This window comes from Echinops telfairi, unplaced genomic scaffold (genome assembly GCF_000313985.2).
Source record: "Echinops telfairi isolate 266 unplaced genomic scaffold, ASM31398v2 ScPeMD7_6080;HRSCAF=6971, whole genome shotgun sequence".
NCBI lineage: Eukaryota > Metazoa > Chordata > Mammalia > Afrosoricida > Tenrecidae > Echinops > Echinops telfairi.
The window spans coordinates 4,796,001-4,807,399 of record NW_022109980.1 but is presented as its reverse complement, the minus strand read 5'-3'; the positions used below and the strand labels follow the sequence as shown (position 1 = coordinate 4,807,399).

At 38.2% G+C, this 11,399-nt stretch overlaps 1 protein-coding gene across 1 annotated transcript in view; it reads left to right on the top strand.

Annotated features, from left to right (window-relative positions):
* The window catches only part of TENM1 (teneurin transmembrane protein 1), a 406,739-nt gene that overhangs the window by 19,476 nt on the left and 375,864 nt on the right, over positions 1-11,399 (top strand). The gene's annotated exons all lie outside the window — the stretch shown is intronic.

Sequence of the window (11,399 nt, the reverse complement as noted above, 5' to 3'; positions counted from 1 at the left end):
ATGGGTCAACGAGGAATGCTGTGTCCCCTGTTTCCTTACTCAAATGCTTCCTGAGACTCCTGTAGGTTCTTTTTTCCCCTTCCCATTTTCTATCTTCCTATTGCTTTCCTCTGAGAAGTTTGATGAAGGATTCAGATGGTTCCCCGGTCTCTAGTATAATTGGAATGGCAAACATCCATTTACCTCTAAGTGTCCCCTCCCCATTGCTTTCCTTTTAATACAATAACAGTTCCTCATATCATTATATCTTCAATTAACTTGTCATATCCTGAATTTCTGTGTGAGAATCATAAACCAAATGAATATAATTCTGACACACTGAATACATAAACATTTGCATGTATATTTCATTCACTTGTTTTCTGAGAATGCAAACAGTTGAAAAAATAGTTTATCAAGGCTGACTTTTTAGATAATTGCTAAAAAGCCTAGTGCAATGGAGGTCCAGTGATCCTTGAAACAACTAGCAAATGAGTCTCTACTCTTTATCTCTCTGTCTAGCTAAATCTATCTAGCAACATATATATACACACGTATATATATTTACTATCTAAAATATGCAGAATTTTCTTTCCTACTATATTCCTTTCTTACTTTATTCCTTACTCTTCTCCATTCTTCACTCCCTTTACTTTATGCATTCTCTCTGTTACCTGAGACCTTCACCAACCTTGGGCATGTCCTACCTCTTCTATTATTGATTTGTGCAAATCAGTTTATAAAGTCACAGAAGCCCCAAAGTCTGCGGCACCTTTGAGAAGCCTCACATGACACGCGATGGTAAGATGCGGGGGGAATTGGAGACAATAGCATAAGTGAGGGCCCAGAGGCCTACAGAAAATTGTATCAAATAATATGCTCATTTAATTAGAAAGAAAAACATAAAATCACAAAGAAAAATAACTCTTAATTTTGTCAACCAATAACACATATATCCAAGAAAGTCACATTTTCTTTTATACCTGCTCCCTTCAGAGTGCTAATTTGAGATTGGCACTCGGTTTTTTTTTTGTTTTGTTTTTTGTTAGGGGGGATTATAATGAATGCTCACAGTTGTACTGGCTATAAGTTTTCTGGGATTTGTTTTTTTAACCCAACATGGAAAATTGCATATTACCTTGTACATTATCTGCTTACTAGGAACACAAAACTGAAAAATCACCCAAGTACAAAGAAGATTCTTAAAAATATAAGATAATCTCACAGGCAAATGAAAGGACAATAAATACATCCTGACCTAATGGGCGATGGAACCTTCTTCATTGTTCTCTGTTATCCTGGGGTCTCAAGATACACCATCTTTGAATCCCTTTGTATATATGCACCGCTCTCAGGATTCACATTTTAAAGCATGCGCATGCACACACACACACAACTTAACTCCCAGCCATCGGTTCTGATTCATATCGACCCTATCAGACAGAATAGAACTGCTCCTATGGATTTCGGAGATTGTATCTCTTTATCGGAATAGAACCCATCATCTTTCTCCCAAAGAGCACCTGGTGGTTTCATACTGCTGACCATGAGATTAGCAACCCAGTACACCACCAGGGTTCAGTCTCGATGGGATTGGTTTTGCTGTTTCATTGTGTTTTAATGCTAGTTCTGACTCAACATTTCCTTGTAGCTTTCTGAGGGAGAAAAGTTGTTGCCAGGTGGGTTTAGAGTCCAATTGTGGGTTCTACTAACTTTGGCTGAGAGAAGTAGTGAATGGGGACATGGCGTGCTATATAAGGATACGGATATCTTTTTAAGATTTACAAAGGCTTTGTGTTTTCTGTGACTGCATTATATCCCATGGAAGCAGCTACTAGGCTCTTTCCACCTTTGGATCTGTTCTCTTCTAGCCCATGGATGGGAAAAGAGAAGAAAGCTCATGGGTGGAAAGTTTTTAGGTGTCAATCCTGGAAATGGCACACATCACTTCTACTCATAAATCCTTAGGGAGAAGTCACATGATCATGTGTAATGGAAACGGTGGCCGGAGGAAAGTAGTCTGAGTGCCCAGGGAGCAGGAGAGCTTGGTTGTTGCTGAGCAACTAGACCTCAGGCCACATTTTCCATGCATATATTTCAGAGAATAGCTATGGCCTTGATGAGAAATAAGATGTTGCATAAGTTAGGTGACTGATTTGAATGACATTGTTTATGTCATTATATATATCATGATAATTTATTCTTGTCCTTAATGTATACATATTAGTAAGATGTATGAAATAAGTAAAGTTGATAATTGACAAATGGTGATCAACATCATTCAAAAATTTTACTGGAATGATAATCCAGTTTTTCAACCTGAGTTGTTTTGTGAGAGGCTCTGTCCCAATTGTACTTCTTTGTGATTCATTTGAAACGTTCGATCTTTAAAATGAGATGCTTTTGCTAATGTCAATTGTGATTCATAAAAACAAATGACACAGAAAAGTATACCATGTCAACGGGCTCATAAAATCAACTAGGAAAATACATGTCTGTGGAAAAGGAGGAAAAACAAAAAGGCAATCAAATATATGTACTGCTCTTCCTATTACCTACCTCTTCAAAAAGAAAGAATAAACCAAGTAAGAAGTGAATACCAATTATATAATATCAGTAGGTTGCTCCAGGATTAAAATTGGAGAAAGGCTCTCAGATTTTACTAAGGAGAGTAGAATTGAAGTATTTGAAGACCAAAGGCTTTTTTGATAAGTCCTGGAAAAATTTTGGTCTTGGTTAAGTTTAAACATGTGATCACAAGTTTTGCTGTGTCGTATGTTTGTTCTCGTTTTAGGTGGTCCTTGTTGTAGAATAAGCTACCGGAAAACACTGGCATGACATTATATCCTTCCTTCATGGAAAAGATGCTTCAACTTATAAGAGGATTGAAGCTCTCACCCAGAAAGTTTCCCAACCTTTTTTCTTTTTTGAAAGGATTATAGCCTCTTCATTATGTCTCAGCACATTAATAACTACTAAATATGAGAGAGCTTCACAAGATTCATGGACAGATTCCATTATCTTTTCATTTTATTTTTTCCTTCTAGAAAGATGATGACAATTTTGTCAGAATACTTAGCTAAATAAATAAATTTCACATATTGTACCGAGCCTTTTATTACAGGGACATTTGTGTTAATAAAAATTTAATTTGATATTTACCCTTCAATCAGTGTAAATTTCTTTAATATCTGGTTTTAAATGAAATATAGATCTAGAGAGTGTAGATCTAACTTGGAGAAAACAGGATGAACAGATGACTTGATAGGCTGCTATTATGAAGTGGGCAGAGTTATTAATTTTAATTAAACTTTGTAGTTTATTAAAAAAGCTTGATTGAACAGAGTGGAATAGAAGTATTTTATTTACCTCAGTTTTAAGTATCTATGCCAGAATTTCTGAATGCATCCGATATCTAAATTTTCTGTTATAGAGACATTTGGTTGCTATAGGACAATTGGATGAATTAACACATAAAAAATGTTCCGATGTCTGCTTTGCTGTAGTGGACCGATAGGGCAATTACCCCTTCTTCTCCATGAGGGTAAGGATGTCATCCTCTTTTGACACCATGTTGTCATTTCTGTAAATTTAGTAATTGAAAGAAAAATACGTACCAGACCAGACTTCTTTTGGGAGTAGGTTGGGGAGTGCACAGGGGTTAGGGAAGTGGATTTCATTATGCAGGCATGGATTTTAAAGGTATCTATTGAGCACCTGTCATATCAGGCACCATTCTAGATGCTCAGGATATAGCACTGACTAAGACGGACGACCGTTTGACTCTCAGGTAGCTCTCATTCTGGTGAACTGAAGAACTGAAGTTGGATAGTTGTGTGCCTTTGGGCAACATATTTAATTTTAAGGTCTGAGCCTCAGCGCCCTCCCCAATGAACAGGCTTTTGGTGAGGATTCAATGGCAAAAACTAGAAAGTATTTTTTAGCCAAGCCTCATAGATGCTCAGTAAATGTTAAATGATCACCACTATTGCCAATATAATTTGGGTATGAAAGGATTATAACCTTTTCACCATTTCTCAGAGCATAAATTATTACTAAATATGAGAGGGCTTCAAAAAGTTAATGGGCAAATTTCATTATCTTACAATTCCATTTTTCTGCAACCGTGTTAAAGGAAGACACCCTAGTAGAATGAAAATATTGTCAGATTTATTACGAAATTATTTGTACAATTTTGCGTAAGGAATTCTTTCAGTATCAAAATGCATCATGAAATAAATGGCACCTGAATTGACTATATCTGAGTTATTTGTTTATTTTTGGTTATATAAAAATGAATTGAAAGCTTATAGCTACTGCCCCTGTAGTTAAAATACCAAGAGATACTTGCCAACAAATACAACACTTTAGAGTCCCCCAGCTTCATTCTTCCCAAACAGTGAATCAAGAGCCTTTTAGTAGAAGCACAGGAACCATACAAATCAATTTATATTCATGGAGGAACTTTGAAGTCAGAGACAACGGATCTAGAAATTAAGACTTGGTTCCTGCCCTCAAGGTCTTTTCAATCCAGAGACAGTGAGAAGGTAGGGCAGATGCGGCTTGTGATTAAAGGGAAAGAGGGCCTAATAGCTATGGGAGATCACTAGGCCCCATCAAGTTAGTTCTGACTCATCGACTCCCAGTGGACAATACAATGAAATATTGCCCTGTGACCCGATTGACAGGCTAGACTCCACTGCTTCCATGTTCATATTCTCAAGTTGAGACGAGATTATGTAACTACCCCAAAAGCAAGCCAACAAATCCCCAAATCAATCCCACTGCCAGTAACCCACAACACCCCTTGGTCTAGATAGATACTCTGCTTTCTCTTAAAAAACTAAAACAAAGACATAAACAATACCCTCCCCTTGGGTGGGCTAGTGCCCTGTGCCCCCACTACCCATTTCTTTATTATTATTATTTTTCCCTTTCCCCACCTCCTTTTTAGTTGTCTACCATGTGTATCCCTGTATTTGGTCTGGTCCCTGCCAACTAGATGTGACCTCCTCCCTGGGGGACGGACAACAGAAAAGTGGGTGAAGGGAGACATCAGACAGGGCAAGATATGACAAAATAATAATTTATAAATTATCAAGGGTTCATGAGGGAGGGGAAAAAATGAGGAGCTGATGCCAGGGGCTTAAATGGAGAGCAAATGTTTTGAGAATGATGAAGACAATGAATGTACAAATGTGATTTACATAATGAATGTATGTATGGATTGTGATAAGAGTTGTATGAGTCTCTAATGGATTGTGATAAAAGTTGTACAAGTCTCCAATCAAATGATTAAAAAAAAAAACTGAAACAAAACCAAACCAAGAATCCTCTTACGTCATGACAAAGGTATAGCATTTTTTGTACATGATTGGCATACAAGGTTGGGAAGGGAGTATGTGGATTGTACTAGCTTAAAATGTGGAAGAACCATAGGATTAATAAAACAAAATCAGACTTCATGCCACTATTAACAGGAATACAGTTTGAGTACCCCAGTTGATTTTCTGAGCTAATGGTGCCATTGAGTTTAAAAGCAAAACGGGGGAATCTTGGGCCTTTGACAACACCATAAGTGTCAATTAGGAAGTGTTCTCCACAGGACAACGCCCCACCCCCCCCCTGCTAAACTGTTAGAAGTACCTAGCCAGGCCTGGCTGGCAAATCCCCAGGCTTCCCCTTATTCACCAGCTAGGAACTCCAGATAGAAAATAAATTGGGATAAATATGAGGAAACTTCCAATACTCTATGGAGAAAACGGAATTAAAAGGTCATGTGTTTTCCCACAAACTTTGAAGCCCTCTCACACAAGAACATGAGAAATGGGTTATTTAGGCAAAACTGGAAGGCTATGCATCGGGCTGCTAACCAAAAATGTCAGTAGTTCAAACCCGCCAGCCCCTCTGAGGGAGAAAGAGGAGGCTTTCTACTTCCGTAAAGAGTTACAGTTTCAGAAACCCACTGGGACCATTTTACCCTATCCTATCGGGTCAAAATTCACTTGCTGACAGTGGGTTTGGTTGCATTTGAAAGATGTTCAGGTTGATAATTATGGCAAATAAGCATTAGTTTCTGCAAAGTACCACTAGGAATTTTCATTTAAGAAGAAAATGAAGCAGATCTAGGATGGCATTATTATTGTTATTATATGGTATTTTTTGGAATCCTAAGAGCAAATAATTAAATGCCATACCCTATTCTAATGCACATTGACCTTCTTAACTTGACTTGGGATGTATTTGTTGTTGTTTAAATCAACCTCAGCTTCTTCCGGAAGGAGCTGGAATCCCTTCCTCTGGGTTGAAAAAAAAAGTCAAATACTTAAGGGAATACAGGTTTAGATGCTTCCCAGAGGAATGCTTTACAGGTTGTTAAAGTCGCCCCTCCAAACAATGTATGGGTTATTTATGCATCTGTCAGAACGTTGTAGATTTCTGTCTATTTTCTATAGAATTTTAAGTGCCACATTAAATCACGTTATTTAGTGCTAACAGATACCCTCAGAATTATGGAATATGAGGGGTTTAAAAAGAGCGAGTACATTATCTCCTTTTTTATAGACAATTTTAAAATCCTTACAGGAGCATTTATTATATTCCCATTTACCACCACTGGGTCTCATCAGTCTTGAAGATATTTTTTTTCAATTTCCTTACATGCCCATTTCCTTTTAGCAATATCTTGATTTTCCTTTTTAAACATGAAGTTGAATATTAAAACAGATGCAAAGGAGAGTACTACTTACACATAAACTCTTGAACTGAATTTTTATCATTTGCTCTGTGGGAGGAAAAAAACCCAATTGTATGAAATTGATAGCAACATTTTAGTATATCCTCCAGTCCCTGGGGAAAAGCCCTGTGCTTAGACAGATGATCTGGTTTTATGAGCACATGGCTGAAGTCTAGCATGGCACATTTGTCTTTATGCTCCTACTTTTCCCCGGGACTATGAAAACACATTTAGACACTGGTTTCACTTCCCAACAATGGGCTGCAGAGTCTATGACAATACATAGCATTTTCGTTGATGTTTTTCATGGTACACATCAAACTCCAGGCCACTAGCAGCACAGAATCTTAATCTGAGCTTGTTAGTAAGAAAACAGGGGCCTCGGTGTAGGAATTCATTTGATTATCTACCCTCACTGAGGACTGTGATTTGGATTCCACTCAAATATGAATTAGTTTAAATGTTCTGATGTGACTGTTGAATTTATTCATTACGCTGTAATACTTTACTTATGAAACTCCATTTGAAAATCCTTTGTTGTGTATCAGGATGAAATTACAGTACTCGAGGATATTGATTATTGCTTGTAATTGCCATCATAATAGCTAACAATTCTCTGCCTTTCTTTGTCTTTCTTTCTCTCTCTTAATGATATACCAAGCAAAATCAATATCCAACATATTGGGCCACTTACATTGTCTCAAAAATCCAATTGTTCGTCTTCATAAATATGCAAAGAACTGGAGATTTTCTCTCCAGACACTGAGATCGCCCCATACTGCTGTTTTTTTTTCCCTTTATACCAAAGGATTGGATGAGAGTGTTGCTGTATTGGACAGGGTATATGTAAGTGACATTTTGTTACCTCCAGAATAGCCACAGGGCAGAGCTGGGGAGGTGGCGAGGCTAGTCTGTATATAGCCGGTAAAGTGCTACATTCCTTGTTACAAATTAGGTGGCCAGAGGGAGAAATGCAGGCTAGAGGGGGGCTAACCAGACGTTAGAAAAGGAATCCTCTGTCTTTATGCCATGGGGGAGTTCATTTCAAGGCCCAAAGAGGCAGTACAATCAAATGGAGTAAGTGCAAAACTAGGAATCACTACCTCAATACAATATATATATTCTTATTAATACTATATACTGTGACTCTGTTCTGGGAATCAACCAGGTGCTTTCAGAAGTAGCAATAACTCTTTTAAATTTGCCTCAACTAAAGGGTAGCTTCTTTATAATGGTGTCCTTTTCACCTAAAGATAGTTTTAAAAATCATACACTCGTAAGAACATGGCACAGAGTAAGCAACTAGCCGTTCATTATGCAGGACTGTTTAAACAGATGGTATTTGCTCGGTCCAGGTGTATAGGATGTGTGGCTCATTTGATGAGGAATGTGGTCAGTGGGTGGCATGTGACACTCAGAATACTCTAGTTTGAAAGACCCCAGTTTCCATTTCAGCATGTCATTAAATAGCTCCGCTCCTTTGGGGTAGCTCATATTATGTAAAGCCACTCTGGGTCTCAGGTTCCCGAAATGAGAAAGGAGAAGGGTGAATGATTCGATGATGTTGGAAGCCCCTTTCAACTGGGAGATTCCAGTTTGTGTCCTAGTTCCTCACAGGCACAGGTAAAAGCTTAATTGAAGCCATCCACATGCCAAACTCAACAAAAGGCATACGTCTTTTGTACCTCGATAGACATGGATTCAAACCTTAACATGTCTACTAATTGCACAAGCCTAGTCTAGTCTACGAAGGAGCCCTGGGGGTGTAGTGTTTATGAGTTGCGTTGCCATCAGAATGACTGGCAGTTCAAAACCACCAGTATGTCTGTGGAAGAAAGCCTGGGCTCTCTACTCCCGTAAACAGTTAGAGTCTCGGAAATGCACAGAGGATCACAAGGCATCAGCAATAACTTGATGGCAATGAGAGAGAGGAAGAGTCTAGTAAACTGGATAGCAGAGCTGCCAAGAATTCTGTGCCCTAAATGCCTGGGTCTTAAGCTCAAGTTCACCAATTACTAGCTCTGGGACCCTGGACAAATTACTGAATTTGTGCTTCGGTGTTCTCATATGGATAATGGGTGCATTGACAGTAAAAAATAAAAATTAAAAGAAGTTGTTGCAAAAATTAAATTATATACTACTTTATGAAGTATTCAGAACCAGGCCTGGCACATATAAACATGCAATGCCTGTTAGCTGAGATGATGATGGCTACAATGATTAACATTCTACTCCGATAAAACCTGGTCTACTCTCAAATTCATGACCCGTATGGCTAAGGTATAATCATTAACCTTACAGACATACGAGGATCAGAAGATTGCTTGTAAAACCAAGCCCACTGCTTTCTAGTTGATTCTGAATCAAAGTGACCGTGTGTGACACAGTGAAGTGCTCTGTGGCGTTTCTGAGACAGTAAATCTGCAGAGGAGCAGATAGTTTCCACTTTCTCCACAGAGTGGCTGGTGGATTTGTACTGCCAACCTTTTGACTCACTGTGCCTGGGCCTTAGCAAATTCTAGCATCATATATTCATATAAATGAGAGTAACTCTTCCGGTGGTTTGTACTATCCAGTGTCTTTGTCTGACACCCGCCACCTCTCCAAATGTTTTTGAGCCTAGTTACAAAAGCACTATGAGCTCAACGTAGCAAACTTCAATATCACCCCGATCACCCGAAGGTCATGAAAATGATTATTTTTCCTTGGATATATCTTTTCTTCCATATTTATTTTTTTCTTAAAAAAAAAGAATCTTATTTCTCATACTATTTTGGAATCTGCCTCTTTTTCTCAAATGATAATATCTGCACACACTTTTCCTAGATTGTAACATAATTTGCAATGGCTGCTTAGTACTCTGCATGTTTATAAAATATACTTCAATAAGAACCTATTATTGGCATTTAGTTTTGGTAGTTGCTATTATAAATAATTCTGGACACATTGCCATACACATACTTTTCTAAGTGTGAGCTCCTATTGGCATAATTATTTGCTAAAAGAGTCTGCACAGTTAATGTCTTCTGCATGCACAGTGCCGGATCGCCCTCTAAAGAGTCCCGTGAATGTGTCTTTCCTCGGCCACACCCAAAACTCAAAAGTCCAGCTCACGGCCATGGTGTGGATTCCAGCTCGGACAGAGAACTGTCCCTGTGGGTTTCTGAAACTGGAACTCTTTTTTCTTTAAATCATTTTATTGGGGACTCATACAACTCGTATCACATCCATTGTGTTAAGCACTTTTGCACATTTGTTTCTCTCATCATTCTCTAAACATTTGTTTTCTACTTGAACCCTTCTTTATGGGAATAGAAAGGCTCATTTGTTTCCTTGAGGAGCCGCTGGGGCTTTTGAGTTGCTGACCTTATAGTTGAAGTCCAAGTATTCCACTCTATCACCAGCGTTCGTTTCAGCAGCGTAGTCTTTTAAAAAGAAACCCTGTAACTTCTTGATACATACAATTCTCGAATGTGGATCTTTTCCTTAATTGGCAAAGGGGATTTTCTTCTGTTTAAATGTACTTGCTTTTGGTCTTGGAAATCAGGAGCTGAAAATGAGTCTTAAAATAATAACCTTATGGAGTTATGCATTTGGGCACAGGTTACCGTGTACAAGGTGATGGTAGCTCTTTGCTTCGTGAAGGGTCTTTGTGTTGTAGACATTAAATCCTCACATAGAAGGTCTTCATGCGTTTTAATTAGCTGTGTGTACTCGATTTTCCCCACAATGATGGAGTGGCCACAATTAAGGATGTTGGAACCTCAGTGACTTGGGCTCACTACCTCTGGTGAATTTAGGCAAGCCATGGAACATCCGGGTACCACGAGGAACTGGTGTAGCTGATCAAGTCACTATGGGTCGAAATCAATGGTTTTCATTCTCATTTCATATGATTGAAAGCTAAGTGAGATCCCGTGTGTTTGCATTCTTCCATTTATTTAGAGACTACTTTCATGTGAACAACTCATTACTGTTTGGGAAAGATCCATAGTATACAAATCATGAACATTCAATAGTCATCCTGTAGTAAATTCAAACATGAAAGTCACATGACTATACTAATACGAAGTTCTAGAACAGCGAGATAGAAAAACATAAACAGAATATGTGTTGCTTCTAGGGTTAAGGCTAAGGATACTTAGGGCATAAGAATACTTCTGTGGGAGGGATGAGACTGTTCTGTACCTTGATAGGGGTTGGGGTTGCAAAGGTAATTCCCTTGGTCGAGTCTCAATGAGGTACCCTTAAAATGTGTGCATTTTATCATATACGTATTGTACATTTTTTAAAATTCAAAAAACGTTGAACTCAAGTTGAAACATGGAAGGGAGGTGTATTAACACATGCAATTTTTACTTTGGAACATTTTGAAAACTTTAAAAACTATCATGGATGGAAAGATGGAGAGAGAGGGATATATATAATGAGTATAAAACCCCAAATACCAAACTCAGTTATGACTCATATAAGCCCTATAAGGCAAGGGTAGCACTGCCCTTGTGGGTTTCCAAGACTGTATCTCATTACAGGAGTAGAAAGCCTCATCTTTCTTCTAAGAAGCAGCTGGTGGTTTTGAACTCCTGAAGTATAGTCAAATGATAATTTTTAAATCTAGATTTGTGATTATATGGATGTCTATTATGCTGTCAACTTAACTGTGTTTGACAATTTTTATTTAAAA